We start from the raw sequence: 6000 nt of genomic DNA on the forward strand, positions 1-6000 counted from the left end.
CTACAGCGCTCCAGCCTGGGCAACTGAGCAAGACTTCATCTCAAAAAAAAAAAAAAAAAAAAAAAGAGTTCAAGACCAGCCTGACCAACATGGTGAAACCCCGTCTCTACTAAAAAAAATACAAAAAGTTAGCCAGGCACGGTGGCATAGGCCTGTAATCCCAGCTACTTGGAAGGCTGAGGCAGGAGAATCGCTTGAACCTGGAAGAGGGAGGTTACAGTGAGCCGAGATCGCACCACTGCACTCCAGCCTGGGCAACAAGAGCGAAACTCCATCTCAAAAAATATATATATTAAAATAAATAAATAAACTTGTCTAGTGGTTAAGATCATATGTGATGCAGCCACAGTGCAAGATACTTTTTCTTATTTTTGGTTCCCCTGCACATCGCTCATGCTTCAGCTAACATGTTCTGCTCACCTTTTTCCAAGTATATCTTAACCTTTCCAGTTTTTACATCTTTGCCGTTTGACTTGCTCAGATGGCCCTGCCTGTGTCTCTGCCTGTCAACATCGCTTCCTCTTTGAATACTCATCCCACATGGTCACCTTCTCTATGAAGCTTTCCCTGCACAGTACTGTGGAAGGATCTTCAGAACCTGAAAATTCAGGTCCCAGGGCTGAATCCTATCAGATCAAGCTCAGGCAAGTCAATTATCTGCCCTTAATCCTCTTTTCATCTACAAGTAAGGATTCTGAATCACTGGGATTTTATGAGAATCAAATTCTAAAATGCATGTGGAAGTGCTTTGAAATTGCTCTATTAATATTAGTTGTTACTATCTTCCTAGCCAGGAGTAATATGTTTCCCTCTGAACCTCAGAAGAACTTTACTTATGGTTTTGTATTGCTGCAATTTGTGTAGTCTTATCTCTCTCTTACCTATTGCTATGGTGTGAACCTCTATGTCCCTCCAAAATTCATACGTTGGAAGCCAATACCCAATGTGCTAGTATTAAGACGTGGGGTCTTTTGGGAAGTAATGAAGTTTTCATAGCTCTGCCCTCATGAATGGATTAGTGCTCTTATAAAAGAGGCTGGAGCCAGTGTGTACCTGTGGTCCCAGCTACTTGGGAGACTGAAGTAGGAGGATCATTTGAGGCCAGGAGTTCAAGGCTATAGTGGGTTATGATCACACTTGTGACCAGCCACTGCACTCCAGTCTGGGCAACATAGCAGGACCCCATCTCCAAAAAAAAAAAAAAAAAAAAAATGTTGAAGGGAGCGCCATAGTGCCTGTTGCCCTTCTGTCTCTTCCACCATGTGAGGACACAGTGTTCATCCCTCCTGCCATGTGAGGATACAGCAACAAACAGAGAGCAGCCTTCACCAAACACAGAATCTGCTGGTACCTTGGTCTTGGACTCCAGAACTGTAAGAAATAAGTTTCTGTTGGCTGGGCGGGGTGGCTTATGCCTGTAATCCCAGCACTTTGGGAGGCTGAGGCGGGTGGATCACAAGGTCAGGAGATCGAGACCATCCTGGCTAACATGGTGAAATCCTGTCTCTACTAAAAGTACAAAAAATTAGCCAGGCGCGGTGGCGGGCGCCTGTAGTCCCAGCTACTCGGGAGGCTGAGGCAGGAGAATGGCGTGAACCCGGGAGGCGGAGCTTGCAGTGAGCCGAGATTGCACCACTGCACTCCAGCCTGGGTGACAGAGAGACTCGTCTCAAAAAAAAAAAAAAAAAAAAAAAGAAATAAGTTTCTGTTGTTTATAAATTATCAGGTCTCAGGTGTTTTGTTCTGGCAGCATGTTCTATCATGAATGTTTGCTGAATGAACAAATGAATTAATGAGTGAATGAATAAACTCCTTTCTTCCCTCATGATCACCTTTTGGCTAATTCACCACACTTTAAGCACACCTGAAGCAAAGACCAAATACTGAAAATTGAAGAAAATGACATCCAAATGCATCAACCCAGCTACCTAGCAGTGCTCTTACCTCAGTGGTAAAGAAATATAAAATAATAAGTGTTTTCATTTACTGATTTCCTGCCAGGAATTTATATACATCATCTCTAATCCCTGTGAAAGCCCTGCATGGTTGAAATTATCATCTCCATCTCTCTCTGGGGCAGGCAGAGCTTGGAGCTCTGGTTCCAAGGCATGGTGAGGGTCTGTGGTGTTGGCAGGAACAATGGAAGCAAAAAGACACAGAAAGACAAGTGGTTTCTCTTGTGGCCAATCTCTAGAATAGCAGTAATGAAGACCTCCACTCTCCCCAAAGAACAAATACAGTCCTTAGACTCTAGGAAAGTAAGGTCTCCTCTCCAAGGGGTGTCCCCTGTCTGGGGAGCATCAGTCATGGAAATGGGTGTGCCTAGCAGGGCAACCATCTCATGATCCATGATAGTCAGTAGCAGCAGACACAGCATTGTAACAGTAAGGTGAAAAGTCAGAGAGGAAGAACCAGATAAATCCCCAGAAATAATTGGGGACACCTCAAGCGAGGCTAGTGTCTGGCCAGTAAGCACTGATACATAATTATGTGGATAACACAAATAAGATAACCTCAATGCATAATAATGGGCTAATGGGCCTGGGACACACACATTGTACCTCCAATATCATTTTCAAATAATCAGACTACAATAAAATAAACAATGTTAAAATTGTAGTGGGCATAATTTAGAATATACTTACCGTCTCAAGGTCATGATTCTGCATGATTTTACACACATGTGAAAGCTACATGATTTTACACACATGTGAAAGCTACATGATTTTACACACATGTGAAAGCTACATGATTTTACACACATGTGAAAGCTACATGATTTTACACACATGTGAAACCTACATGATTTTACACACATGTGAAAGCTACATGATTTTACACACATGTGAAAGCTACATGATTTTACACACATGTGAAATCTACATGATTTTACACATATGTAAAAATATAATTTTATACTACTAGATATTATAGGACACATATAAACATAATTTTAAAATACTAGATATTATAGTACATATATGTAAAAATATAATTTTACAATACTAGATATAGAACCAAATGGTACCTTAGAGATGAACACAGTCCTGGAAGTTTAGTAACTTGCTGGTTCTTTAAATAACAAGCAGTGTGTCCTTGAACAGGTTATTTCACATAAGTAGCAAGTTGCTCACTTGTGAAATGAGCATGTTGGACTGGGTGATCTCAAAGCCTCCTCTCACAGGCATAATGCTTTGAACCTGTGAGCCCATCACTCCAGTCCAGCAGCATCTCTTCTCCTGTCTCTCCCTATTTTATAGATGAGAAATACAAAGACAGTAAATGATCATAATTGTCAAACGGACTGAAAGTTGAGTGTTCTGATTTTTTTCCACTCATGTCCAGTCCTTCATGGGCCTTCTGATTTTCCAGAAGCTGCCACTGTGCTCAACCCACCAGGTCTTCCCTGTCTCAAATGCATTAGGCCACCAAATCACCCTCAAACCAAAGTTTTCGCTCTCAAAATAGTTGAGATAGGCTGGGTGCAGTGGCTCGTGCCTGTAATCCCAGAAACTTAGGAGGCTAAGGCAAGAGGATTGCTTGAGCCCAGGAGTTTGAGGCTGCAGTGAACTGTGAATGCACCACTGCACTCCAGCCTGGGTGACACAATGAGATCCCATATCCGAAAAAAAAAATTAAATTAAAACTTATTAAGATAAATCATCATCTCAGATAAGAAATAATTCATTCACGTTAAGGTATGAATGACCTTATTAAACCATGTGAACTCCAGCCGATGGAATGTCTGATATATCTAACCTATTATTAACATCCACCTTCCCCTCCCCACACAAGAAAACAAAAAGCAACCCTTTGGCATCCAATTTCAGCTGATCCCTGCTGGAAGTTATTTTGATAATACTAGGCCTACTGGGAAGTGACCTCTTTGAACGAATACCAGATTTGTTATCTGTTTCTGCATCATCTTCTCCAGTAAACATGAGTACCTGGAGCAAAGCATTTATGTCTTACTCATTTTTGGGTTCCCTGTGTCTAATATGGTACATAGCACATGATGGGGCTTCAACAAATGCTAGGTGGATTAATAAATAAACTCAAGTAGAGAAAAAACATTAACCTTACCCATTGGAGGGGAATCCATAAAATGTTTTGTATAATAAAAATGAGGAGCAGCCGGGCGCGGTGGCTCATGCCTGCAATCCCAGCCCTGTGGGAGGCTGAGGCGGGTAGTTCACGAGGTCAAGAGATCAAGACCATCCTGGCCAACATGGCGAAACCCCGTCTCTACTAAAAATACAAAAATTAGGTGTGGTGGCGCACGCTATTCAGGAGGCTGAGGCAGGAGAATCGCTTGAACCCAGGAGGCAGAGGTTGCAGTGAGCCAAGATCGCGCAACTGCACTCCAGCCGGGCGACAGAATGATACTCTGTCAAAAAAAAAAAAAAGAAAAGAGGAGCACATTTCTTTTTGCATAAAAAAGTCATATTATGGTCTGGTGAAGATAGGGATTATGGTTATAAAATAATAATAGGCTGTGGTGGCTCACGCCTGTAATTCCAGCACCTTGGGAGGCTGAGGCAGGCAGATCACTTGAGGCCAGCAGTTCGAAAAAATTAGCCGGGCATGGTGGTGGGTACCTGTAATCCCCGCTACTCGGGAGGCTGAGGCTAGAGAATCTCTTGAACCCAGGAGGCGGAGGTTACGGTGAGCTGGGATCATGCCATTGCACTCCAGCCTAGGTGACAGAGGGAGACTCCGTCTCAAAATAAATAAATAAGTAAATAAATACACAAAAAAATAAAAAATAATCGGGGGATGGCAGGGAGCGGGGGAGAGCATTAGGGAAAAGAGCTAATGGATGCGGGGCTTAATACCTAGGTGATGGGTTGATAGGAGCAGCAAACCACCGTGGCACATGTTTACCTATGTAACAAACCTGTACATCCTCCACGTGAACCCTGGAACTGAAAAAAATAAAATAAAATAATGATTTTTAAAAATCACCAACATGTAGAGATGTAAATAGGAAAAAAAAATGATCAGTGACAACTACTGAGTGTGCACCATGTGATGTTAAGCCTTTTCTGGGATTACTTCTTTTAATTCTCACAACAGTATTATCAGGTAGAAACTATTTTTACTCCTATTTTATAGAGGAAGAAACTGAGGCCAAAAAATGCTAAGTAACTCTTGCACAGTCAGGAGGAGAGAGAGTCCATGCAACTTGATTGCAGGGCCCATGTTTGTAATTTGGTTTTCTGCGGGCAAGCACGCAGAGAGATGAGGGAGAGCCATGTGTCCTGTCCGGGTGACGATACCTAGAGATACCTCCTTGATCCAGCATAAACAAAAGGGTTTCCACAGGACAATGATGTTATATTTAGTTGTAAAACAAACAAACAATAAAAGGTCTAGGTAAACTGGTTACCAAATAGGAAGAATTAAACAAGTGTGAAAAGCTAGTCTCTACTGAAAAGAGATTTTTATCGTCAAGTCAGCAGGACTAGGAGAGGATTCAGACAAACCGCCAAATCCACAAGTCGGACAAAAAAAGGCTTGTCATCTAGAGTTGTATTAAGTAGATAACTTTTTATCCTTTGCATATTGCCATTTGGAGGAGACATACTCTGCTTACTAATTATGGAGCGTTAAAGACTCCAGTCTATAAATATTCAGCTCTAAAGTCATTCCTGGAAAACAAGGTAACGGGAGGCAGGAGACACCTGAAAGTAGCCATCCAAAAGACTGGTTCATTAGTTTGATTGTAAACATTCTCCTCTGTCCCTACTATTTGAGGAATTTATGATTCCCTAGGTTGGAAAATGCCTGGAGAACTGAAACGTGCAGTAACAATGCTTTTTTTTTTTTTTTTTTTTTTGTTTGAGATGGAGTTTCCTTTTTTTTGCCCAGGTTGGAGTGCAATGGCGTGATCTCAGCTCACTGCAACCTCCGCCTCCCGGGTTCAAGTGATTCTCCTGCCTCAGCCTCCCGAGTAGCTGGAATTACAGGCATGTGCCACCACGCCCAGCTAATTTTGTA

Source organism: Pongo pygmaeus, chromosome 14 (genome assembly GCF_028885625.2).
Source record: "Pongo pygmaeus isolate AG05252 chromosome 14, NHGRI_mPonPyg2-v2.0_pri, whole genome shotgun sequence".
NCBI lineage: Eukaryota > Metazoa > Chordata > Mammalia > Primates > Hominidae > Pongo > Pongo pygmaeus.